The sequence below is a fragment of the Pinus tabuliformis genome, chromosome 3_1 (genome assembly GCF_031772625.1).
Source record: "Pinus tabuliformis cultivar Carrire ecotype Pingquan chromosome 3_1, CPIR1, whole genome shotgun sequence".
Lineage (NCBI taxonomy): Eukaryota > Viridiplantae > Streptophyta > Pinopsida > Pinales > Pinaceae > Pinus > Pinus tabuliformis.
Genome location: NC_142301.1, coordinates 932,213,352 through 932,240,227, shown reverse-complemented (window position 1 = coordinate 932,240,227; position 26,876 = coordinate 932,213,352). Strand labels below are relative to the sequence as shown.

The 26,876-nt window shown below is 42.7% G+C and overlaps 1 pseudogene; it reads left to right on the top strand.

Annotated features, from left to right (window-relative positions):
• Nucleotides 1–24,792, top strand: part of LOC149190822 (zinc finger CCCH domain-containing protein 49-like) — a 241,782-nt pseudogene extending 216,990 nt beyond the window's left edge.
• The last annotated feature ends 2,084 nt before the right edge of the window (nt 24,793–26,876 follow it).

The following is a 26,876-nucleotide window of genomic DNA, read 5'->3' as shown; positions in this document are numbered from 1 at the left end:
GAGCTTGTTTCTCTGGGAAACAGTACATATGAATTGACTTATCTGATTATCGCCCAGCAGTATTATCGGCTGAAATTGAACTGTATACATAGCCGGGATATCGTGAAATGTTTACTGTCTTCTGTTTCCTGAAATTCGACTCTTCGCGGAAATAAATAGCAAGCAGCTTCGTCCAGTGATTGTTACTGCTGTTTTTTACAGACTTGTGCTGCGTCTGAACATTTCTAGTTTAGAGTTTTATAGCGCTGCCCATATTCGAGAGTGAATCTATTGCTGCGTTCATTCCAGCAATCCAGCGTTCATTGCCAGATACTTGTGGCAACGAAGAGGTGGTGAGGGAGCCTGATGGTGTTTTGAGTCTTGTTTCTTTGAATAACATGTTTGTAATGTGCAAGCTGTCATCCAACATCGGAACAAGTTATTGTATGACTCATATTATAGTATATACTTGGAGCGGAGTTTTATATATTGCGCTGTTTTTTTAACAGTCTTTGCATTGATATATATTGAAGTGATATATGTTGAAGAGATCCCTTAGCGCCTTTTTTTTCTCTCAAAACACAGTAGTGTGGCTGTGATATAAAAATGGTGATGCTGATGCAAATGTTAGAAGAAGAATAAAATGCATAAGGCTATGATATAAGGATTTTTTTTTAACAGAAGTTTTTGGCAGAGATATTTTTTTTTACAGAATGCATTCAATCATTTCTATGGTAGGAATAGTTCTCATTGGCAAGGAGAACTATTCAGAATGGTCTCGAATGGTAAAACACACCCTCATCTACAATGAGCTGTGGAAAGGAGTGTGTGTCGGACTAGAAGACAAAGACCCTGTTGATGAGCCCCAATTTTTGGTACAATTTGGGCTCATTTGGCCTACTTGCTCTACTCAAACCATTCATTTTTTATTGCTTATGCATTCATTTCTTGGTTTATTCGTGTTGTTTGTAGGAAGAAGGGTAGGCACTCTATCTACGTGACTAATACATGATGATTTCAGGTTTTTGGCATCAAAAGGGAGCAAAGACCACGAGAAAGGAGACAAGGAGACAATGAGGTGGCACTGCTGGTTTTTAGGAGAGGATGTCCACAGTCTTGGGGACCTTCCTCGTGATTCCCACCATAGCTCCGAGCTCCAATCCATCTCCCCACCGAGCTTAGAGGCAGCCAACTGTTCTACAGGAACAGCAGTTATAACTGTTCTACAGGATCAGCAGTTTAACCTTCAGTTGGACAACCGAGCTCCACAAATCAAGGACACCTGTTGGATGATCATTTCGCATAAATACTGAGGCCGTAGCCTTAGATAGGAGCTTTTTGAACTTTGGTATTGCTCTTGTAATTTGGAAGTACGAGCTACAGCTCGGTGTTTGTTCCTTTTGTAAGCCAGTTTTGGCATGACATCAGATTTTCGTTTATGAATAAAGGCAGGCAGATTTTGATCTCATTCTGAGTTTCTAAGGGAGCTATAGCTCTCAAGTTAGGGCCCAACCTGAGAGCAATAGATCTCCTCGGTGTTGTAATTTTATTTGCATTTCGTTCCAGCACTTTGAGTCTTTACTTTGACATGCAATTTGAATTTACAGTCTGTTAATTTAGTCTTTTTCATGAGATTGAATAGGATTAGTTCATGGTGAATTTTCTTTCAATTGCTTAGATTCGATAGGAGGATAGTTATAATTTATTGGAGCTCCAGAAAAAGGTTGTTAAATCTCACTGCCATCTCTGCTAGGGATTGGGGTGCAGTCCATAACCAACCACCAAAAAGAAACGCAGTTCTTCTCACGTCCATGCAAGCTGCAACATAGAAATTTTCGTTGAAGATCCATCCATGCACTTTTGATATTGAACCGTACTTCTACATTTCACTTCCATGCACGGTTTCATTTCTTGGTTTTCCATTGCTTTTCATAGGTTTCATGGCACAATTATCATAGGTTAATGAATTCTCGTTTTTGGTGCATAAGTCATTTGTTTCATTTACACTGCTCCATATCATTCCACTTCCTTCTTCTTCTTCTTAACCTCTCCTCAAGCCACCTACTCGGCCTCTGTCCAGCTCGTTTACCCTCCAATTCATCCATTGCCACGTAGCTTCATCCTTTTGACCTTTTGTTGATCCCATCCTTCCAGCCATCAACCCACTGCATGCACTCTTCCTCCCTCTGATTCCTCTGCTCCTGAGCCATCACCAGCTCCATCTCCATCTCACCTATCCTCCCACACCACTCCAACACTTCACCATCTCCCAAAACTTCCACGGTCAAACATCCTGTAGAATTGCACAGACTTCCTGTAGAAATCCCTGAGTTTCCTGTAGGATCCCCTGCAGACTTCCTGTAGAAGCCTGCAAACTCGGTTGCTGAGCATCCGAACGTGGTAGACTTCTGTGGACTGATGCTAGAGACCCTCTGGGACCTCCCCTAGCCATCCTGACCTTGCCCATGCTTTCCTTCCATTCCAACCGCTCCTGCACAACCAAACCCTAATCAAAAGCATCATCACAATAAATCCAACCACTTAATGAAAAAATACAAAAACATGTCTTTTCAGATGCAAGTAGCTTAGATGCATGTATTTCAGTTCACTGCAAGTAATGACATCATTGGTAGTGGTTTCATTCACAGTTTTGCATAGTTAGGGTCTAGCTAGTCAAATTAGGGTTTACTAGGGTTTTCATGCTTTGTTGGCTTTCAGTTTCTTTCTGCAGATAGATTAGTCTCCTTTGAGTTAGCTTTCGTCCATCATTCATAAAGCTTCTTCTGTGAGCATATAGAAGTTGGCTTGAGCCCTAGCGGACTTGTGCCAGCTGACCAAGTGACAACTGCGACAAGAGCTAGTACTTGTGCATACAGCACCGTCGCTTCCAAGTTTGTACGAACTACCGGGTTGATAAAATTAGAGATAGGAAGCTCCAGGAGTTGTAGCATTATTGCTACAATACTGGAGCCCACCATATTTTTGGCGCCGTTGCCGGGGAAGCGTCAGAGTATTAGTAATTGTTGCTTTTCTTCTACTTTCTTACTCTCGCCTTCTGCTAAGTAGTTTACTTCATTTCCATTCTGCAAAAGTAGCATAGACATTTCCTGTTTTCATAGATTAGCATTTCCTGCTTTCATAGATTAGCATTTCCTGCTTTCATAGATTAGCATTTCTTGCTTTCATAGATTAGCATTTCCTTTCTGCAAGCATAAACTAGCATTTCCATTCTTGCAATTTCATTTGAGCAAAGTAGAATAGTTCTTTCCTGCTTTCAGTTTAATTCTGCATCTTTCATAGTTAGTTGTAGATCAATCTGTCTCAGTTTTGCAGGTACCAAAAGAAAAGCAAAGCAAAAACAATCAAAAGAAAAAGAAAGTCTTTTCCATTTCATGCCTCGTAGGAACCGAGATAGATCAGGCAAATTCCTACCAAACACCCCCACCACATCACTGAGTCACCCTTCTCTCTTCTTTGGTGACAGTGACCCAGAAGAACCTATAGGTGAACATCCTGAGATATACAAAGATCCTATAGTAGAAGGAGAATTAGAGTCCACTCCATCTGAAGCTATGACTGACAATAGAAGAGAAGATGAGAGAATAGAAGGTGCCTTCCCCATCCGAGAGACCAATGGAGAGATGAAAATGAAGAACATTAGCCCCTCCGCCTTACCTCACTTCCATGGGCTGACCACTGAAGATCCGGATACCTTCCTGTTTGAGTTTGCTGTCCTTTGTAGAACCTATGACTATACTGAAGATGAGCAAAAGCTGAAACTTTTCCCTTCCACTCTTAAGGATGCAGCATTACGCTGGTTCATGGGCTTACCTGGGAATAGTATCACCACTTGGGCTCAGATGCAGCAAGCTTTCAATACCAAGTACCAGGATTACTGTAGGTCCAAGGAAACAAAGGGGGAAATCTTTCGGATGACCATGGGAAATGATGAGTCCTTAGAGGATTATGAGGAGAGGTTCCAACTAAGCTATAAGCGGGCCAGGTGCACACTTGACCCTGAATCCCTCAAGTTGGTCTTGCTCCGAGGAGTCCCTGAAGACCTCTTAGATACCCTTCACATGTTAGCTAGGGGGGACATTTACCAACTGCCTTATGAGGACATCAAGACTGTGTTTAGAAACCACTCCAGGGCAGCTCGGAAACGAGGTAGAGGAAACCACCTCTCAACTAGTGTCCCTTTCTCCAAACATGAGCTTGCAAATCAATTAGAAGATCTTAAGAGTGAGGTGAGACAGACCATTGCCATGTAGCTTGACACATTCAGGATTCAGCAAAAGAAAGAAGAAGCTGAGAGAGCCTTGGCTGTCTTCTGCCCTAGGTGCACAAGGAGACACCCTAAGAACGAATGTCCATTGCATTCGGTTGAAGTGTGTTTCGTTTGTGAGGAGGACCATCCCACAAATCAGTGTCCAACCTTACCTGGGTTTAAAGCCATGTACCAAGGGGCAGAAGCTCCCACAGAGCCTCTCTATTACCTCAACCAAAGGAGGCCACAAGGATCTAGACCTTATCAGCAGGGGATGCAAGGGGAATCTCAAGCTTATTACAGCCCCAACCAATCGACTCCTATGCCTTCCTGGGGTCCCCCTGCTCATCCTTCATGGTCCATGCCTCCTCCATGGTCTTATCCACCTCAGTACCCCACTCAACCTACTTCTCATTCATATCACTCACATGCCCAGCCACAGCCTCAATGGAATGCACCTCAGTCGGGGTGGAGGCCCCAATACAACACTCCTCCTGCCATCTTGCCTCCACCACCAGTTCAACCTCAGCCATTACCTCCTGCCCCTCCAAGGCAACCTCAAATGCCTGCTCAACCGAACCCGAACCCCAACAATAGACGACCCAACAGGTATACACTGGGAAAACCTCATGCCCTACCTATGCTGTGGAGATCCAGGAGATCAATCTTCGATCTGGAAAGACTCTACCAGATCACCAACCTCCTCCCCCAGAGGATGAGGAAGATAAACAGGAAAGTGAACCAAAGGCTATTCCACCCTTTCCTGAGAGACTAACAGCCACCACACAACCCAACCCAGAGGAGGATGAGCTTCTGGGTGAGCTCAAGCAGTTGTGTGTAAAAATACCACTTCTCCAAGCCATCAAGGATGTGCCAATATACAACAAACTGGTTAAGGAGAAGTGTTTCAAACACCCAGGCAGACGGAAGAAAGATGCTTCAACTATCAATGTCATAGGACAACTGTCTGACCTTATGTTAGGACAAGTCATCTGCCCAAAGTACCTAGATCCTGGAAGTCCTGTAGTAGATGTTCACATCAATGGCACCATTATACCTCACACCTTGATTGATCTGGGGGCTGCCATTAATGTGATGACCAGGGATACCATGCTTAAGCTTAATCTTCAGTGTTCCTTGAGGAAGACCTCGACAGTACTGCAATTAGCAGATCGCTCCACCGTGACTCCCGAAGGGATTGTGGAGGATGTCTTGGTCTCTATTGACTCTTGGGAATACCCTGCAGACTTCCTGGTTCTGCAACCAAAGGCCAAGCTTACTGGATATCCTCTCATTTTGGGGAGGCCTTGGTTAGCTACTGCAGATGCTTACATAAGTTGTCGTGCAGGAAACATGACCATCAAAAATGGTCCCATGTCCAAGCAGCTAGTCCTATACCCTCCTACCCAACCCTCATTAGAACATGACTTACCACTCTGGTTGGAAGAAGGGGAGGAAGACGAGGTGTACTCAGCACCTCTGTGCACCTTAGACACCACTAGAAGAGACCCCCCAACCGAGGATGACTTGATCGAGACCTTGATCCAGAATCCACCTTCCAGTGCACTACCCTTAGAGAAATTGGTGGAGGACGCCCAAGCCAGCACCTTAGTGGATCTTTGTACAACCAACCTCGTTGCTCCCAGAGTCAAGAATGTGGAGTTCGGCCCTGAAAAAGCATTGAAGATCAGCTCCTCCCTATCTCCTTCCCAGGAAAAGGAGCTGTGTAGTCTGTTGGCCAACCACCTAGATGCTTTTGCTTGGAGCTATAAGGAAATGAAAGGAGTCCATCCTTCGGTCTGTACCTATCATATATACATCAAAGAGGATTGTAAACCGGTTAGGCAACCTCAGAGGAGAATGAATCCAGCCCTTAAGGACATTGTCAAGGAAGAATTGCAAAAACTGTTGGATGCCGGATTCATCTACCCCATCTCAGATAGTGAATGGGTGTCCCCTCTAGTGTTGGTTCCCAAGAAAAATGGGAAATGGAGAATCTGTGTGGACTACCAAGAACTGAACAAAGCTACCAAGAAGGACCATTTCCCTCTACCTTTCATAGATCAAGTGTTGGATGGACTGGCAGGAAAGAAGTTCTTCTCTTTCCTGGATGGGTTTAGCGGGTACAACCAAATCCAAATCAGCCCGGAAGACCAAGATAAGACCACCTTCACTTGTCCTTGGGGTACCTTTGCCTATCGAGTCCTTCCCTTTGGGCTATGCAATGCTCCTGCTACCTTTCAGAGAGCTGTCTTGAGCATCTTCTCGGAGCTGGTCCATGATGCAGTAGAAATCTATATGGATGACTTTACTCCTTATGGGGCCAACTTCCAGGAAGCATTGTCCAACCTGGGAAAAGTCCTAACCAAATGCACCGAGATGAACTTGTCCCTTAGTCCTGAAAAATGTGAATTCCTAATGACTGAAGGGACTGTGCTAGGCCATACCATTTCTTGCCAAGGGTTGCAGGTGGATCCTAACAAAATTGCTCTCATCAAGAGGGTTCCACCTCCTCAAAAGGTAAGGGATGTCCGGAGTTTCTTGGGATTAGTAGGATACTACCAGAGATTCATTAAAGATTTCAGCAAGCTAGCCTCGCCATTGTTTGGCCTGTTGGCAAAAGATGTGGAGTTTAATTGGACTGACGATTGTCAGAGGGCTTTAAATGAATTGAAGGACAAGTTGGTGTCAGCCCCAATCCTGAGAGGTCCAAACTGGGCCCTACCTTTCCACATCCACACTGATGCCTCGAACAAAGCCATAGGTGCAGCTTTAGGCCAGGTTGAGCAAAAACTTCCATATGCCATTTACTTTGTTAGCAAGAACTTGTCCAAAGCTGAGCTGAATTACACTGTAACCGAGAAAGAATTCTTGGCTGTGGTCCATGCATTGAACAAGTTCCGACATTATATTACTGGTTACCAGACCTTTGTACATACTGACCATGCTGCAATTAGATATTTAATGAATAAACTAGATGTGAATGCTCGTATTATTAGATGGTTACTTTTATTGCAGCAGTTTGATTTGACCATTGTTGACAAACCAGGTAGAGAAAATGTTGTTGCTGACTTTTTATCTAGATTGGATTTTTCTGCAGATGAGGATGGAACAGTGGATGACCAAATGCCCGATGAACATCTGTTTGCTATTTCAGTACTCTCTCCATGGTTTGCTGATATAGCAAACTATCTTGTTTCAGCACAGTTCCCTCCACACCTATCTTCCAGAGAGAAGAGAAGAATCATCAGAAAAAGTGCCTCATTTACTTGGATCGGGGGCAATCTGTTCAAGCTTGGCCCCGATCAGATCTTAAGGCGTTGTGTAAGGGAGGAGGAAGTCTTTGATATCCTCCTCACTTGTCATGATGGGCCTTGTGGAGGACATTTTGCAGCAAAGAGAACTGCCTTCAAAATCTTGCAGGCAGGCTACTATTGGCCCACACTTCATCAAGATGTCAGAAGATATGTCAGTCAGTGTGACCAATGCCAAAGAATGGGGAAACCGACCCAAAGGGATGAGATGCCTCTCCAACCTCAAGTGAATCTTGAGCCATTTGAGAAGTGGGGCATGGACTTTGTGGGCCCAATCAACCCCTCTTCGAGGCAAAGGACTTACATCATTGTGTGTACTGACTATTTGACAAAGTGGGCAGAGACCAAAGCAATCAAGGCAGCAACAGAAGAAAAGGTGGCCGAGTTCCTAAGAGAAAAAATCTTCTATAAGTTTGGTTATCCAAGAGAGCTGGTCACCGATCAAGGGAGCCAGTTCACCTCCAACCTGGTTGAAGATCTACTAGCTCATCACAAGATCAAGCATAGGACTTCCACCCCTTATCACCCTCAAGCAAATGGGCAGGTGGAAGTCACCAATAGAGCATTAGAAGGGATCTTGACTAAGGTGGTGAGCAGTAGCAGAAAGGACTGGGCAGATCGCCTGGTTGAAGCCACATGGGTTTACAACACCACTTGGAAGACCACCACCGGCTTCACACCGTATGAGCTGGTCTATGGGAAGAAAGCTTTGTTGTCCATTGAGTTTGAATACAACACTTTGAGGATGGCAGCTCAGCTGGACCTGGATCTCAGCCATGCACAACAAGAAAGGCTACTGCAGCTGAATGGCCTGGATGAGCACCGAATGCAGGCCCTCGTTCACTCAGAAGTGGTTCAACTTCAGAGAAAGGTGTGGCATGACCAACATCTCCATGACAAGCAATTTCAGCCGGGAGATTGGGCTTTGTTGTATGACTCCAGATACAAAGACTTCAAGGGGAAGCTGAGAACCAGATGGCTAGGACCATATGCAGTGGAGAAATGCCATGACAATGGATCTGTCCTCATTCGAACCATTGATGAGGAAGCCATTCCCATGCTTGTCAATGGGCATCGATTGAAGATCTACAGGAGACCTCTCTCAAGACAAGAGTTCATCAAAACCGTGGAGAAATCTGTATTGGTCCTAGAGAGGGGTTCTGCCTCTGCTTTTGGCATACCCTGAGGGATATGAAAAAAAAAAAAAAAAAAAGGAAAAAAAAAAAGAAAAAAAAAGAAAAAAATAATAAAGATCCTTGGGTGAAAACCTCTCTGAGGCACCCAAGGCAGGTGGTAGGGGTGAAAACCTCATTGAGGCGCCCCTATTGTCTTTCAAAAAAAAAAGGGAGAAAAGGTTTGAAAAAGATCCTTGAGTGAAAACCTCTCTGAGGCGCTCAGGGTAGATGGCACGGGTGAAAACCTCTTTGAGGCGCCCCTGTTATCCTTTTAAAAAAAGAGAGAAAAAAAAAAAAGAAGAAGAAAACAATAAGCAAAATATGGTAAAATTGCATGCAGGTTGCAGATGTTCTATGGAGGAGAGGAAGCCTTCAACTCAAAGCCAAGGGTCCTTATCATGCTGTCAAGAGACCTCACCAGCACCTCCTCCAAGGGTACCCATGTTTTTTTCAAGGTATGTGCAATTTTATCATGGTTTGAGTCCTCTACAGGAAGATGCAGTCTTTCTACAGGAAGATGCAGTCTTTCTACAGGAAGGCGCGGATTTTCTACAGGAAAGTACAGACTTTCTACAGGAAGGCCGAAATTTCTACAGGAAGCTCTGTGTTCTACAGGAAACTTCCTGTAGAAGTTTGGGATGGCCCAGAATTCATCTTAAAAGGAGATTTAGCAACTATGGATTGGTTTGGATGCATGCAAGCCTCTGTTGGCACGACAAAGAGAATGAGCGGCCACGACAAAGAGAATGAGCGGCACGCATGTGAGAACACTCCCGTCGAAAACAATGAGTTTAGCAGGAAAAAGCGGCGGCAAATCTGTGGGAATGGATGCGGCAGCAAGTGAATACGCAGGCGAATGATGGATGACGTCGCCCAACGGTCCGGCGGGGACAGCTCACCCCCCGCGCCACGGATTGCGCCGATTCAAAATCTAATCGGCTAGATCATGCGCATGCATTTATCAACCACCACTTCAAACTCGAGTGGCTATTCTGATCTCCTCTGCGCTTTGATACGCCGAGCTGTTGGCTACCAGAACACCGGTGAAGCACGCCTCGAGCGCAGGCCGACTACAGTCCTCCCCGAGAATTGCGCACAGTTTCTACATGAACGCAGTTCTACAGGAACGCAATTCTATAGGAACGTAGTCTCTACAGGAACGCAATCTTCTACAGGGAAGCGGGTGCCTCACGGGAAAAAGGTGGCCAATTAAAGAGGTAACCCTGAACTCTCCATGCAACTGGTTAGTAAGAGTGGCAAGACCATCGTCCACAGTCTGGTCATAAAGATATTGGTGGAATTGTTGTTTGCTGTGCCTATGCTGTCGTTCTACAGGATGTCAGTATAAGTAGACTGTGTTGAATTTTGTGGATTATGTGCATGCTCTGTCTTAATAGACCAAATCTCTTTTGCATTTGCCACCTTTAATTAAAACAACCGTGTTCATCATGCCGGGTGGGTTTATAAGACGGGAACCCACTGATTCAACCAAATTAAGGGAAAACCCGGCAGTGGTAGAGCTCTTCACCAGAGCACAATGGATGCCTTTTTGTGATAAGCTGCAGGGTTACGATGATGAAGTGGCCGAAGAATTCTTGCAGGCTCTGAAGCCTAAATCCCAGACACTGGCCACAGTGAAATTCAGAGGTCTAAGCCTCAAGCTCACCCCAGAACATATCAGTCGGATCACAGAACTTCCTATGGGTTTGCCGTGGGATAAGGAAGAAAGAAAGCTGAGCCAGCAGGCAAAGAAAGAATTCTTTCCACCTGAGGAAGAATTCTCAGAGGAAAAAAATGGGGTGCGAAGAACGAGCCTGTTGCCACCATGGAATGAAGTCAGTTTGCAAATCATGAAATATATCACTTGTGAAGGCCGTTTCAGCATCGTGTATGCATATCACTTTCGGCTGCTCACTGAATTGAGGCACCGAATTGATCTTCCTGTAGAACAAAAACTGAGCATACCTTATTACCTACTGTAGTCTCTCATGGAGTGTGCAACAAAGCTGAAAGAGGGCATACCAGATCAGATAGCCCACCATGGGTTGATCAAGCTTCTTGTGGAGGATGCGCTGCACTCATATAAGGTCCCCCTCTCATGGGAATCCTTCCAGAATTTAACAAAAGATGGAGACATTAAAATGTTGATCGAAGAAACGGGTTCCTCCAGCAGTGAGGAACAAGAAGCAGTGGCCGAGGGACAGAGAGAAGAAGGCCAAGAGACCCCGACAACAGTACAGAAGAAAGAACAAAGGAAGAAGCATGAGGAAAAGGAGGACAAAGAAAAAGGTGGCACACCTATCTTGTCAGCAAGGGAAAAGAGGATGAAGAGCAGAATGGACAAAGCTGAGGTGGTCCACGTCAGCCCAAGTACCTCAACAGCACCTGCAACCAAAGTAAAAAGCACAACTCAGGCAGGCAAGCAAGCAGAGGTGGAGACACCTGTGTCTACAGGAAAGCAGAAACAGGCTTCTACAGGAAGCCCGAAAACAAAAACAAAGGCTTCTACAGGAAGCCCGAAAATCAGTGAGAAAAAGGCTTCTACAGGAAGCCCAAAAACAAAGACAAAGGCTTCTACAGGAAGCCCAAAAATCATTGAGAAACAGGCTTCTACAGGAAGCCCGAAAACAGAGACAAAGGCTTCTACAGGAAGCCCGAAGACAAAGACAAAGGCTTCTACAGGAAGCCCGAAGATCATTGAGAAACAGGCTTCTACAGGAAGCCCGAAGATTACCAGAGCAGGGGCTTCTACAGGAAGCCCGGGAGTGGCTAAAGCCGGGTCTTCTACAGGAAGCCCAAAATCGGGAAAGAAAGAATCTTCTACAGGAGGCCCGGAAGTGGGCAAAGCAGGGTCTTCTACAGGAAGCCCGAAGTCTGAAAAGGAGGGGCCCTCTACAAGGAGCTCTGAGAGAGCAAAACGCAAGAAAGAGAAGGCTGGTATTCTAGAAAAGGAGGCAGCAGCGGCGCTGGCCGCCCTCAGTACACCTCCAAAGTCGAAGGAGAAGAGAGAGAGGGAGACCCCTCTACCATCTGAAGCCAGGAGAAGCAAGAGGATAACCACGAGCAAGCCACAGCCTCCACCCAGCAGCCAAACCATTTTAGGGGATGTCCCTACTTCACCCAGTGCAAGAACCCCCTCTAAAACATCAGCCACCCCCGAGAAGGGAAGCCCAAAAATAACTTCCTGGACACGAAAAATAGGCCAATCGCCTTCCGAAGCCCGGCTCAAGGAGATAGGAAAGGGGGAAGAAGCACCACCTTCGTCACCACCAGGGGCAGCAAAGGCAGGGCCGCCAAAAACAGGAAAGGAAGAAGCGCCACCCTCGGCAGAAAAGGCAAGGCCGCCAGAAGCAGGAAAGGAAAAGCATGCTCCGGGCTCTAGTTCTCGGCCAAAGACGAGGAGCCAGAGCAAAGTTGCTCAAGGATGAGCAAATAGTTTAGCTGGGGGGTGATGATGAGCCCCAATTTTTGGTACAATTTGGGCTCATTTGGCCTACTTGCTCTGCTCAAACCATTCATTTTTTATTGCTTATGCATTCATTTCTTGGTTTATTCGTGTTGTTTGTAGGAAGAAGGGTAGGCACTCTATCTACGTGACTAATACATGATGATTTCAGGTTTTTGGCATCAAAAGGGAGCAAAGACCACGAGAAAGGAGACAATGAGGTGGCACTGCTGGTTTTTAGGAGAGGATGTCCACAGTCTTGGGGACCTTCCTCGTGATTCCCACCATAGCTCCGAGCTCCAATCCATCTCCCCACTGAGCTTAGAGGCAGCCAACTGTTCTACAGGAACAGCAGTTATAACTGTTCTACAGGATCAGCAGTTTAACCTTCAGTTGGACAGCCGAGCTCCACAAATCAAGGACACTTGTTGGATGATCATTTCGCATAAATACTGAGGCCGTAGCCTTGGATAGGAGCTTTTTGAACTTTGGTATTGCTCTTGTAATTTGGAAGTACGAGCTACAGCTCGGTGTTTGTTCCTTTTGTAAGCCAGTTTTGGCATGACATCAGATTTTCGTTTATGAATAAAGGCAGGCAGATTTTGATCTCATTCTGAGTTTCTAAGGGAGCTATAGCTCTCAGGTTAGGGCCCAACCTGAGAGCAATAGATCTCCTCGGTGTTGTAATGTTATTTGCATTTCGTTCCAGCACTTTGAGTCTTTACTTTGACATGCAATTTGAATTTACAGTCTGTTAATTTAGTCTTTTTCATGAGATTGAATAGGATTAGTTCATGGTGAATTTGCTTTCATTTGCTTAGATTCGATAGGAGGATAGTTATAATTTATTGGAGCTCCAGAAAAAGGTTGTTAAAGCTCACTGCCATCTCTGCTAGGGATTGGGGTGCAGTCCATAACCAACCACCAAAAAGAAACGCAGTTCTTCTCACGTCCATGCAAGCTGCAACATAGACATTTTCGTTGAAGATCCATCCATGCACTTTTGATATTGAACCGTACTTCTACATTTCACTTCCATGCACGGTTTCATTTCTTGGTTTTCCATTGCTGTTCATAGGTTTCATGGCACAGTTATCATAGGTTAATGAATTCTCGTTTTTGGTGCATAAGTCATTTGTTTCATTTACACTGCTCCATATCATTCCACTTCCTTCTTCTTCTTCTTAACCTCTCCTCAAGCCACCTACTCGGCCTCTGTCCAGCTCGTTTACCCTCCAATTCATCCATTGCCACGTAGCTTCATCTTTTTGACCTTTTGTTGATCCCATCCTTCCAGCCATCAACCCACTGCATGCACTCTTCCTCCCTCTGATTCCTCTGCTCCTGAGCCATCACCAGCTCCATCTCCATCTCACCTATCCTCCCACACCACTCCAACACTTCACCATCTCCCAAAACTTCCACGGTCAAACATCCTGTAGAATTGCACAGACTTCCTGTAGAAATCCCTGAGTTTCCTGTAGGATCCCCTGCAGACTTCCTGTAGAAGCCTGCAAACTCGGTTGCTGAGCATCCGAACGTGGTAGAATTCTGTGGACAGATGCTAGAGACCCTCTGGGACCTCCCCTAGCCATCCTGACCTTGCCCATGCTTTCCTTCCATTCCAACCGCTCCTGCACAACCAAACCCTAATCAAAAGCATCATCACAATATATCCAACCACTTAATGAAAAAATACAAAAACATGTCTTTTCAGATGCAAGTAGCTTAGATGCATGTATTTCAGTTCACTGCAAGTAATGGCATTATTGGTAGTGGTTTCATTCACAGTTTTGCATAGTTAGGGTCTAGCTAGTCAAATTAGGGTTTACTAGGGTTTTCATGCTTTGTTGGCTTTCAGTTTCTTTCTGCAGATAGATTAGTCTCCTTTGAGTTAGCTTTCGTCCATCATTCATAAAGCTTCTTCTGTGAGCATATAGAAGTTGGCTTGAGCCCTAGCGGATTGTGCCAGCTGACCAAGTGACAGCTGCGACAAGAGCTAGTACTTGTGCATACAACACCGTCGCTTCCAAGTTTGTACGAACTACCGGGTTGATAAAATTAGAGATAGGAAGCTCCAGGAGTTGTAGCATTATTGCTACAATACTGGAGCCCACCACCTGTGCAGCCCACATCAGACAAAGAACTCGCCATTTGGGAAAACAAGAACAACAAAGCCTATAAATTGATCGCAGCATCTGTAAATGAGGAAGTAAGTCGTCATATTTCATCCTATTCCACTGCCTTTGAAGCTTTACAAAAGCTGAAAGAACTCTATGATACACAATCTGCACTTGAAGTTGTTCAGCTCATGATTAAACTCTTCACTCTTGAACTGAAAAATAATGATCCTCTTGCTCTTGCATCTGAAATAAAGTCTATAATGCATGATATTAAATCCACTAAGGTTGAGCTGGATATCTCTCTTATTGCCTTTCTCAAAGCACTCTATCCTACCTACTCTAATTATCTTGAGTCTTTACAAGCAAATGGAAATCTTAAAGATATAACCTTTGACACTCTTGTGAAAAAGTTTGCTGAAAGAGAGAAAGCCTTTGGAAAGAAAACAGTCCCTGAATCTTCTGAAGAGACTGTTTGCCTTGCTCATAAAGAAAAGCATCCTGCTCAAGATTCTACAAGAGGAAGAGGTGGACGAAGAGGAAGAGGAAGATACTTCAGAGGCAGGGGGGGCAGACATCCTCAAGCAGAAAAGGCAGATCTGCATTGCATTCGCTGCAAACGAAATGGATCACATGATGGTTCTACATGCAAGCTACCATGGAACAAGGTTGAGCAGAGAAGAAATCAGCAGAAAGGTAAAACTGATGACACAGACAAAGGTAAAGCACCTGAATCCGCTCACTATATTGAGGCACAATGTAACATTGGAGTAAATGAAGATCTGTTTAATGCTTCACTTGCTTCTTCGAAAAATGACTGGTTGCTTGATTCAGGAGCAACCTGTCATATGACTCATAGGAAAGATTTCTTTGAAGATTTCACTGACAATGTTGATGGAGCAGTATACTTTGCAGATCAGTCAAAAATCAAGCCATCAGGCTTGGCACAATCAGGCTTAAACTGCCTGGTCTTCCAGACTTTCTTCTGGATCATGTTCTATATCTCCCACAGCTCAAGAGAAACTTGCTGTCCCTGGTCCACATCCGCCAGCAAGGTCACTCCATTCACATGTTTGATGGCAAGCTTGAGGTAAGAAAGGCATCTGACCACTCACTTGTCATGAGGGGTATAGAAGAAGAAAGACTTCTTAAACTGCAAGGAACCTCTGCTCATGCACAACATTTCTCATATATTTCTCATCATGAAGAAGATGCACTTCCATCAAGTTTATTATGGCATGCTAGATTTGGACATTTAAACTATGATAGTCTCCGCTTGTTGAAGAAAAATGGTGTTGCTGGTTTGCCTACAATTCCTAGAAAACATAAACAATGTGATGCTTGCATTCTAGGAAAGCATAGCAAACAGTCTTTTCATGATTCACATTCAAGAGCACATAGGAAGCTTGAACTCATTCATTCAGATTTATGTGGTCCAATGCCTGTTCTTTCTGCAAATGGAAATAAATATATCATGACATTTATTGATGATTACACCAGAATGTGTTGGGTTTATTTTTTGAAGAACAAATCTGATGCTTTTCAAACATTCAAGAATTTTCATAAATGGATTGAAAATGATGCACAATCTCATATTGGGTCTATTCGCACTGATAATGGAAAAGAATATACATCAAATGAATTTGAACACTATCTTCGCCAACATGGGATTAAACATCAAACAACTGTGCCTTATAATCCTCAACAGAATGGTGTAGCTGAAAGAATGAACAGAACAATTTTGAATATGGTACGATCCATGCTTTTCTTCAAAAATGTAAAGACAATGTTTTGGGCTGATGTTGTTCTATGTGCTGCATATATAAAGAATAGATGTCCATCTAGTGCTATAAGAAACAAGACTCCTTATGAATTGTGGTATGGATATGTTCCTTCGGTAAAACATCTCAGGATATTTGGTTCCACCTGTTATGCTTTAATACCAAAGGTACATAGAAACAAACTTGGTGCTAGAAGTCATAAGTGTATCTTCCTAGGGTATTCAAACACATCTAAAGCATACCGCCTTTATGATGAAGTAAATAAAAAGTTTGTTTTATCTAGAGATGTCATTTTTCTTGAATCATCCAAATCTGACAGTGTTGTTGAGCGGCAACTTGATCGCTTGGATAGATTCACAAAACCGAAATCATTCCAAGAGTTTGATAATCAGATTCCACATCTTGAAGGGGGGATTCCTATACTAGATCAACATGTGGAATCTTCTTCTGAAGAACAATCTCCCCTGCATGACACTCCAACAACGGATGATGCTTTAAGTGATGTAATTGATAGAATTGGGAGACTCAATCTTGATTCAGACCCAACTCAATCAACAGAACAGCCTGGACCATCTCAGAAAGGTCCCCCAAAGTGGCTGAAAAAGACACTTGAAAGTGTTCATCCTGATGAAATTGGAAAAACAGGAACCAGAAATACAAACCGACAAGATGGAGGTGATGTAGATAACTCTAATTCACCTGTTGATATGGATGTTACTTATGATTGTGAATTGAACTTGTCTACAGATTTTGAACCAACTTCCTTCAAAGAAGCTGCTTCTCATGATGAATGGAAAGAAGCGATGCAGAAGGAGTATGATGCCCTCATAAAGAATGGCACTTGGAAGCTGGTTGATCCTCCATTTGGAACCAAACCAATTGGCTGCAAGTGGGTCTACAAGAACAAGTACAAAGCTGATGGCTCACTTGACAAGCACAAAGCTAGGCTTGTGGCAAAAGGTTTTACACAGAAGGAAGGGGTCAATTATGAGGAAACTTTTGCTCCCACAGCAAAATGGGCCACCATCCGGACACTCTTTGCACTAGCTGCTCAGAACGGTTGGAAAGTCCATTAAATGGATGTAAAAACTGCATTCTTGAATGGAGATCTAAAAGAGAATGTTTTTATGTCCCAGCCTGAAGGATTTGCTGTGAAAGGACATGAACACAAAGTATGCAAACTTGTGAAGTCCTTGTATGGCCTCAAACAAGCACCACGAGCCTGGTATGAAAAACTAACTGAACATCTTCTGAAACTCAACTTCAATCATTTTGATCTTGATGATGCAACTTTATTTGTCAAGAAAGTTGGCAAAACAGTTGCATATCTTGTGGTATATGTAGATGATCTTTTAATGACAGGGAACAATGAAAGCTATATTGCATCCATAAAGTGTTAGGATATTCCGACACATAGGATATAGTTAAGTTCAACTTGGTCTAGTGTAGAGTTAGGTAAAGTGTGTTTCTTTACCGTTGTACATTTTGTAACTTACAATCCGACGGTCACGATATGTAGTGATCCGACGGTTCATTCTCTCCTCGGTATTACCGACACTTGATCCGTGGCTTGACACCCGATTGGTCCATGAGTTCTATTTAAAGCGCATGGAGGGTCATTGTTCGGGTAATCCATGCATGAGAGAAGCTTATGTAAATTTTCATTCTTTGATTAATAAATTGCCTGTAGTACCCACGTTGGGATAGGCCGTGGACTGTTTCCCTCTTTGAGGGTTTTAACCACGTCAAAAATACTGGTGTATTGATCTGTGATCTGGTTGTGAGCGGTGTCCTTTTGGTATTCTTTCTGAGGAACTTACCCTGTAAATTCCTACATGGTATCAGAGCTATTTGAGGGCCGCGTCCGTTGGTGATCCAAATCTGAAGCCGGTAGAACTGCATGCGGCTGTCGTTTCCTAGATCTGCTGTTTCTGACTGCTTTCGGGCCGAGAGGACTGCTCTGTTGCATTCAGAGCATCTGTTCCAGTGAGGAACCCCTTTCGTTTCACGTGAAAAGGTTTTCGGTAGCCCTAGCTGCGTCATTTTTCAGATCGGGAGGTATACAGTGTTTTTTGCAGTTTACTGTTATTTTCTCTCTGCTTATTTCGGTTTCGGTTTATTTAGCCTTTTTTTTAACCGGATCTATACCTTTCATTTCTGCGTATGCTCTTTGCCCTGCGACTCTGTGCGATCTGGGCAAATCAGAAACAGAAAGGAAGGATTTTTCTCATGCGTATGCTCTTTTCCCTGCACCTTAGTGTGATCTCGGAAAATCAGAAACATTGAGAAAAATATTTAGTTTTTCGGCTAAAGCTAACTTTGAGATTTTTTTTAAAAATTTCTAGTTTTTTGGCTAAATCTAACTTCGAGCCGCAAGGTTCATTTTTCTTTGCATATTCGTGTTGGGTTTTGTGTTTTGTGTTTTGTAGGGAAAAAGAGCTTTCTCAAGGCAAGCACGCAAACCAAGCCCCCCCCCGCTCTCTCTCTCTCTCTCTCTCTCTCTCAAATTTTTTGTATAGATAAATTGGTTCAAAGCTATTTTAAGAGAGTAGAGGTCTTGGGTTCAAGTCTCCATTTTGTGGGGGCAGATTTTTTCATTCCCGCACATTCGCGCACTTTGCCGGCAACGTCAACAAATTTTTTTTCAAAAAGCCATAACTTCTTCATCCGGAAGCCTTTTTCAAAGCCTTTTTTTTGAAAACCGCCTATTTTTTCGAGATCTATCCATTGTAACACTTACTTTCAGCATCTTCAGCTTCAGTTTTTAAAAAAAATGGAAAGTCCATGCCAAGTCATTCTTGACAACACTAGCTACTTCCAATGGGTAGCCTACATGGAAGATTTACTTAGAAGTAAAGGTCTCTTCAGAATAGCCACAGACCAAGAGAAGAAACCAAAAGATGAAGACAAGGCTGCAAAATGGGAAAATAGACAAGATCAAGCACGTGGTTTGATAGGGATGTCTATTTCTCCTGATCTTAGATTCCACATTGCAGAACTTGAGACTCCTCATGAAGCATTAGAAAAACTCGCTAAAGTTTTTGGGATTAAAAATGAAATTAGAGCCCATCAACTTGAAAATGAGTTGCTTACTTTGGATCCTAATAATTTTTCTTGCATTGAAGATTTCTTGTCCAAATTCAAGACCCTTAGATATCTCTTGGAAGGTGTTAAAGTTAAGAAAGAAGATGGTAACCTTATTTATTCCATCCTTACTAAGTTGGGACCAGCCTACTCTGTATTTGTTTCCACTTTCCATTCTACAAGGGAAGATTTCATTTGTCAAGGAAAAGACTACAAGGCCCCTTCCTTTGACTCCTTTTGTGATTCCTTAATAAGAGAACAAGAAAAAATCTTACACCTTGGTCTTCTTAATCTTGGAAACTCTTCCACGAAAGCGTTAGCCGCCCAGCAGCAACCAAATTCAAAGAATCCTAAGAAGTCATATCCTCAAAAGAATGGTCCTAAACCAACTCAGCCTCAAAATGAAAGATCATTTCAGCAAAATGATAAGACCAATAAAAACAAATGGAAGAAGACTGATAGACATTGTAACTTTTGCAATCGAGATGGCCACTTAGAATCTAAATGCCTTAAGAAGATGGAAGCCTTGGAAGCCGCAATGAAGAAACATAACATCCATGTGGAGCCTACTTCAACTTCAACTTCCGGAATGGCACTTTCTGCATGTCGTTGTCAATCATATCAGTCTGGTTATGCATTAAATGTATCTTCTTCTTCTTCTCATTCTCATGAGTGGCTCATTGATTCTGGAGCCTCTTATCACATGGCCAAAAACCAAGCCATGTTTTCTTCTTTAAATGATTGTAACACCAAAAATATATATGTTGGTGATGATAGATCTCTTAATGTTGTAGGGACTGGAACTGTTCATCTAGACAATGGTCAGTTTAATGATGTATTATGTGTTCCAACCTTATCCTGCAACCTTCTATCTGTCTATCATATAACTCATTCAGGTGAAGGTAAAATTGTTGAATTTTCACCTCATGATGTTGTAATCAAGGATCTAAAAGATCCTAAACAGATTCTAGCTACTGGTCTTGCTGATGATTCCACAAGGTTGTATAGGTTTCACAACTTTGGGTCATCAAATCTTCCCTCAGTATTTGTTGCTCATAATGATGAAGTGAGCAAACTGTGGCATGAGCGATTTGGTCACTTAAACTATCGCTCCCTTCAGCATCTATGTAAAGAAAATATGGTGACAGGTCTTCCTATGGTATCTTGCAGAGATGGTGTTTGTTCCGGATGTGTACTCGGAAAACATCATCGGGACAGTTTTGACAAACGTGCCTCTTGGCACGCCTCAGCCCCTTTACAGCTTGTGCACAGTGATTTATGTGGTCCTCTTCCTGTTGCTTCATTCTTTGGCTGCAAGTACTTCTTAACTTTCATTGATGATTTCTCCAGACGCACTTGGGTATACTTCTTAAAACTCAAGAGCGAAGTATTTAACACATTTTTGGCCTTCAAAGCCTTTGTTGAAAAACAATCTGGACATCAAATTCTTAAGCTAAGAACTGATAATGGTGGAGAATATGTTAAAAACACATTCATCAACTTTTGCACCGAAAATGGAATTCAAATGCAACATACTGTTCCATACACTCCACAACAAAATGGTGTAGCTGAAAGGAAAAATCGCACCTTAAAGGAAATGGCTAATTGTATGCTACAATCTAAAGGACTCAGTCTTAGTTTTTGGGCCGAAGCAATTAATTGTGCAAATTATATAATCAATCGCACTCCTACTAAGGTTCTAGAGAATATCACTCCAGAAGAAGCTTGGAGTTCCATTAAACCAGATGTAAGTCACTTTCGTGTGTTTGGAAGTGAAGCATGGGCCCATATTCCAGATGAAAAGCATAAAGCTTTAGAACCTAAGAGTGAGAAATGTACTTTTGTTGGATATTCTGAAGATGTAAAAGGTTATAGACTTATTCCATTTAAGTCCAAAAATGTTATCATTAGAAGAGATGTAAAATTTGATGAAAATAAATCGGCCTGCGAGCCTAGTCCGGCGGATGTGCCACCTCTTCCTATCTCTTCTACTTTTGAAAACATTTCTTCTTCAGATGATGAAAGCGAGGATGATAATCCTCCCCCACCTTCTCAGGATCCTCAACTTCCAAGATGGGTCCGTGCTACTCGGGATGCAACAGGTGATCTTGCCGGTGATCCTACAGATCAGCGACGTACAAGTTCTCAGTTTGAAAGAGCCTCTTCTTTACTGGCTCAAGCTCCAGTAAATCATGATCCTGACACTTTTGCAGAAGCTTCAGGCCATCCACATTGGGAAGCAGCTATGAATGAAGAATATCATTCATTGATGACAAATGATACATGGGATCTTGTTCCTCTACCAAAGGGACGCAAACTTGTTAGATGTAAATGGGTTTACAGAACCAAGTATGGACCAGATGGGAAAGTTGATAAACATAAAGCTCGTCTCGTTGCTAAGGGCTTTTCACAGGTTGAAGGCATTGACTACACTGAAACCTTCTCCCCTGTTGCCAAAATGAACTCTATCCGCCTTGTTATTTCCCTTGCTGCCTCTTTAAAATGGGAAGTCCATCAGATGGATGTTAGATCTGCCTTCTTGCATGGGGACTTGCAGGAAGAAATCTATATGGAACAACCCATTGGCTTCATACAAACAGACTCTAGCCTTGTTTGTCGACTTAAGAAATCCCTTTATGGCCTCAAGCAAGCTCCTCGAGCTTGGTATGCCAAAATGGATAGCTTTCTTTTAGAATCTGGCTTTTCTAGGTGTCATTCTGACAATACTGTCTACACCAAGAAAGTGGGAAACTCTCTTATCATCCTTGTTCTTTATGTTGATGATCTTATTCTTACTGGTAGTGATCCCAACCTTATAAACCATGTGAAGTCCAGCCTTAAAAAGAAATTTGAAATGACAGACTTAGGACACTTACACTATTTTCTCGGTCTTCAAGTCTTGCAATCCAAGGATGGTATTTTCCTTTCCCAGTCCAAGTATGCTTGTGATATTCTTCGTCATTTTCACATGGAAGACTGTAAGCCAGCCCCTTCTCCCTTTCAGTCTGGAGTCAAACTTCCAATCTCTTGTACTTCTCCTGAAGTTGATGCTACCTTATACCGTCAACTTGTAGGAAAACTCTTGTATTTAACCCATACTCGTCCTGATCTTTCCTTTGCTGTTGGCCTTGTTGCTCGTTTTATGCAAAACCCCCGTGAAAGTCATTGGAAAGCAGCTAAAAGAATACTTCGTTATGTTCGAGGTACAGTACAGTTTGGGATTCATTACAGTGCCAAAGAAGCTCCTCTGTTAGTTGGTTTCACTGATTCTGATTGGGCTGGTGACCCTGATGATCGGAAGTCTACTGCCGGTTATGTCTTCACTCTTGGTTCAGGACCTATTACATGGGCTTGTAAGAAACAGGCTGCCATTTCTCTTTCGTCAGCAGAAGCAGAGTATCGTGGTGCCATGGAAGCTAGTAAGGAAGCCTTGTGGCTTCGTCAGATCCTATCAGAGTTTGGCTTTGAGCAGCAGCATCCAACCACACTTTGGTGTGATAATCAAAGTGCCATTCAGCTATGCAAAGATCCAGTCTAGCATCAGCGCAGCAAACACATTGAACTACACATGCACTTCATCAGAAAGGTCATTCATGAGCATGTTCTTGAAGTGCAATATTGTCCAACAGATGATCAGGTTGCAGACATCTTCACAAAGGCTCTCACAGAGGCGAAGTTCACTAAACTTCGATATATGCTTGGAGTTCAGGAAGTTGTCACTAAGGGGGGATAGGCTCTAGTGCCTCCTTCCTTCTCCTATTGTGTCATATTTGTAAATCCTTCAATCCTATCCCAAGTTGTTCTTAAGGGGGGATGTTAGGATATTCCGACACATAGGATATAGTTAAGTTCAACTTGGTCTAGTGTAGAGTTAGGTATAGAGTTAGGTAAAGTGTGTTTCTTTACCGTTGTACATTTTGTAACTTACAATCCGACGGTGACGATATGTAGTGATCCGACGGTTCATTCTCTCCTCGGTATTACCGACACTTGATCCATGGCTTGACACCCGATTGGTCCATGAGTTCTATTTAAAGTGCATGGAGGGTCATTGTTCGGGTAATCCGTGCATGAGAGAAGCTTATGTAAATTTTCATTCTTTGATTAATAAATTGCCTGTAGTACCCACGTTGGGACAGGCCGTGGACTGTTTCCCTCTTTGAGGGTTTTAACCACGTCAAAAATATTGGTGTATTGATCTGTGATCTGGTTGTGAGCGGTGTCCTTTTGGTATTCTTTCTGAGGAACTTACCCTGTAAATTCCTACATAAAGAAAGAATTAGGAAATTTTTTTGAAATGACTGATTTGGGCTATGTTCATTACTATCTTGGCATTGAAGTAACCCAACATCCAAAGTCCATATTTCTTTCTCAAAAGAAATACATTGGAGATTTGTTAAACAGATTTGGCATGACAGAGTGCAATCCCCTTTCTACTCCAATGGAACAAAACTTGAAGCTCACATCTATTGAAGGAAAGGAATTTGAGGATGCAACAAAGTATAGACAGCTTGTAGGAAGTCTCATCTACCTCACTACTACCAGACCAGACATTTCATTTGCTGTTGGAATCCTCTCCAGGTTTATGCAAAAGCCTTGTGAGGGACATTAGTCTGCTGCAAAAAGAGTTCTAAGGTACTTGAAGGGAACTCAAGACCTTGGAATCAAGTATACACAGGTGGACGACTTCAACTTGATTGGATACTCTGATTCAGACTTCGATGGAGACAAAGAAACTGGGGTATCTACTTAAGGATATGCTATGAGTCTTGGATCGGGAGCTGTCTCCTGGAGATCACGCAAACAATCAGTACCAGCAGATTCCACAATAGAAGCAGAATATGTGGCAGCAGCTGAAGCAACGAAAGAAATTGTGTGGCTCAGGAAAATTCTTGAAGATTTGCAGGTAAAAAAAATACAATCAACTCCACTCATGATTGATAACACATTTGCAATAAAGTTGGCCAAGAACCCAAAGTTCCATGATCGTACTAAGCACATCAATACTAAATATCATCTGATCCGACATCATGTTGAGGCCAAAACAATCCATCTCCGTCATTGTTCCACAAACGAGCAAATTGCAGACATCTTCACCAAAGCGCTTGGAAGAGAAAAGCTTGAAAGATTCAGAACGATGCTTGGACTCACCAACATCCCTTCAGATTAAGGGGGGGGAATGTTGACACCTAATCCGAAACGGATGGGTGAACTGGACAGTCATCTAGAAGATGAACTGATCCATTTTTGTTTTTGTATATAAACATGAGTTACCTAATGAATAAGATCACTCAGTTTTCTCTCTTGTTCAACGTGGAGTTACCTTGGCCTGACACATACTATCCATCCATGGATCCTCAAAGAATGGGAATTGTTTCTTCTGCACAAGAACTGGTAGAAGTAAACAAGGCACAACAAATGAAGGACATGATGGTCAACATTCTTATCCGACTCCACACGGGTCTCTAGATGGTTCCTACTATGGATCACAACAGTCTTAAGAAGGCCAATATCATCACTATTATGGGCCTTCTTTTGGACCCTTGCCACCATATCGACAATATCCACCATATCAATCAACCCCACCACTGCCACTACGCCCACCATATTATCACCCGCAGTATTAACGCAAGCACTAATATTTGTTTTCTTATTTTAATGTATTTTCTTTATTATGAAAGAAACACCAACTCACTGAGATTCAAAAGTGGTACTGGTTATACACTTGTATTTGTTTCCCATGTTAAAAACCAAAATCATTTGTCACTTGTCATAATCATCTGTATGCCACTATATGGGGACAATTATTGTTCTCAAATGTGCTTTAAAATGGTCGATCTCTTTTGCCCTTGCATGTTTTGGTTTGTGTGTGCTTTGTTTAGGTAATTAGTGGATAAACGTGTTTTGTGGGCTCCTAAAACCTACTAAAAGCTTATTGAATATAGCCATGTGCACACAAAGACCACATGTTATAATATACTTGTAGTACATTAATATTTCAAGCAATATATTTTGGGAATGGTTAAGTCCTAGAATACTAGGTTATATGCATATCGTGCTATAGGCTTTTGTTTTCTACAAGCTGTGGTATCTGCATGTTCTAAAATTTAGAAACTTTGCTCAACTTGGAAGGATGAAAGTGAACTTGTTGGTTTGTGGCTGGAGGTATTTATCTTATGAAAATGGTGGCTCCTCTTTTGTACAAAGTTGAACCTTGTATCTTTTAACACAATCCACGCATCATGTTTTATTTCGATTTATGTTGAATAGAACTATTCTCTGAAATTGCTGCATTTGGAATATGGAACTTTACTCCTTTTTGGACTGCAAGTTTTGGAAATTCAAGTATAATGGTCTGCCATCTCTGAATGGCAGGGGTTTGCGAAATCTAAAATTTTTTAAACGTTGAAATAAGTAAGTAGGCTTATCTTGTTTTTTTGAATCTTGAAATATGATACAGGAGTGATTAGTTGTGATTTAAAACCTAACTTGTTGGGATTTCTCCACATTTCTCTAGGGGATTAAATAGTTTTCTCTTGGGCGTTTATTGCACAAGTAGCATCTCAGACCAATTCTAAGCAGGAAGTCCTAAACTTGTATTTGTATATGTAACTGAGAATAAACTACTATAGGAGGTCTAGAATTGTCCTCACCCACTAAGTCAAACATGGGGACTATGTGGTAAAGGTGGCATGACATAGAGTAGAATATTTAAAGGCATGGTATCAAATGTCTACAATATGCGATGTAAATATGGCTCGTCGGAAAGGCTGGTAGGACAAACTATCCAAGGAATGGGAGGATAATTGACCATACCTAGATTCGGTGGGATCTAGGCCGAGACTTATGTTAATCAATTGAGAAGATGGCCAGGGGAAAATCATCATGCCCCCAAGCATGGGATACTTCTCGCAAATATATGGGATGGAGGGGACTAATCTGGTATATAAAAGTGGGGATGATGCCCCCTAACAAGAGGATTTTATGGAGTGTCATTATGTTTCGAGTGCTTGAAATATGGATTCAAACATCTCGGCCAAACTTGGCAAGAGATCCTCCAAAGGATGATAAGGAGGTGTAGGGGCCTATGTGCCCCCTAGTATGATATGGGCATACTAGATGTATTTAGATTGGTGGACTCCAAATATGGAAGGACGTACGCACTATGGTGCATATCGTGCCAACGATAATCAGGGGTAGCCATGGCTTCCATGATGTCATCATCAGAATGGAAGATGGGAGGATGAGAGGAATATTGACTACATGATGTGGCAGCGGTACCTGGTGCATCACATTGAGAAAGAAGGTTAACATACACATCATCTGAATTGGTAGACGACCATCTAGTAGATGGAAAATCTATTGATGTTGAGACCTGGGTTTCTAATGAAGGAGGTTCGATAGAAGCGCGCGCAGAAACCTCACAAATTTTTTCCTATGAGGAACTTGAGGATGATGACAGGTAAAGGATATGGACTGTTGATTCTGTCATCTCGACATCGAGGGGAGGGATCATGATGGTGGGACTAGAGTCCCCCTTTTCTGGTGTACTAGTAGTACCAGAATCCACAGGGAGAGGAGTAGATGATCCACTACGAGTGGCCTTGTACACGCAAAGCGCTTGAAGGAAATCACGAAATTTGTCAAGAGAGGGCAACAATGGGAATAATGACCATAATGATCGCACAAGGCACAAGTGTGATTTGTGTGC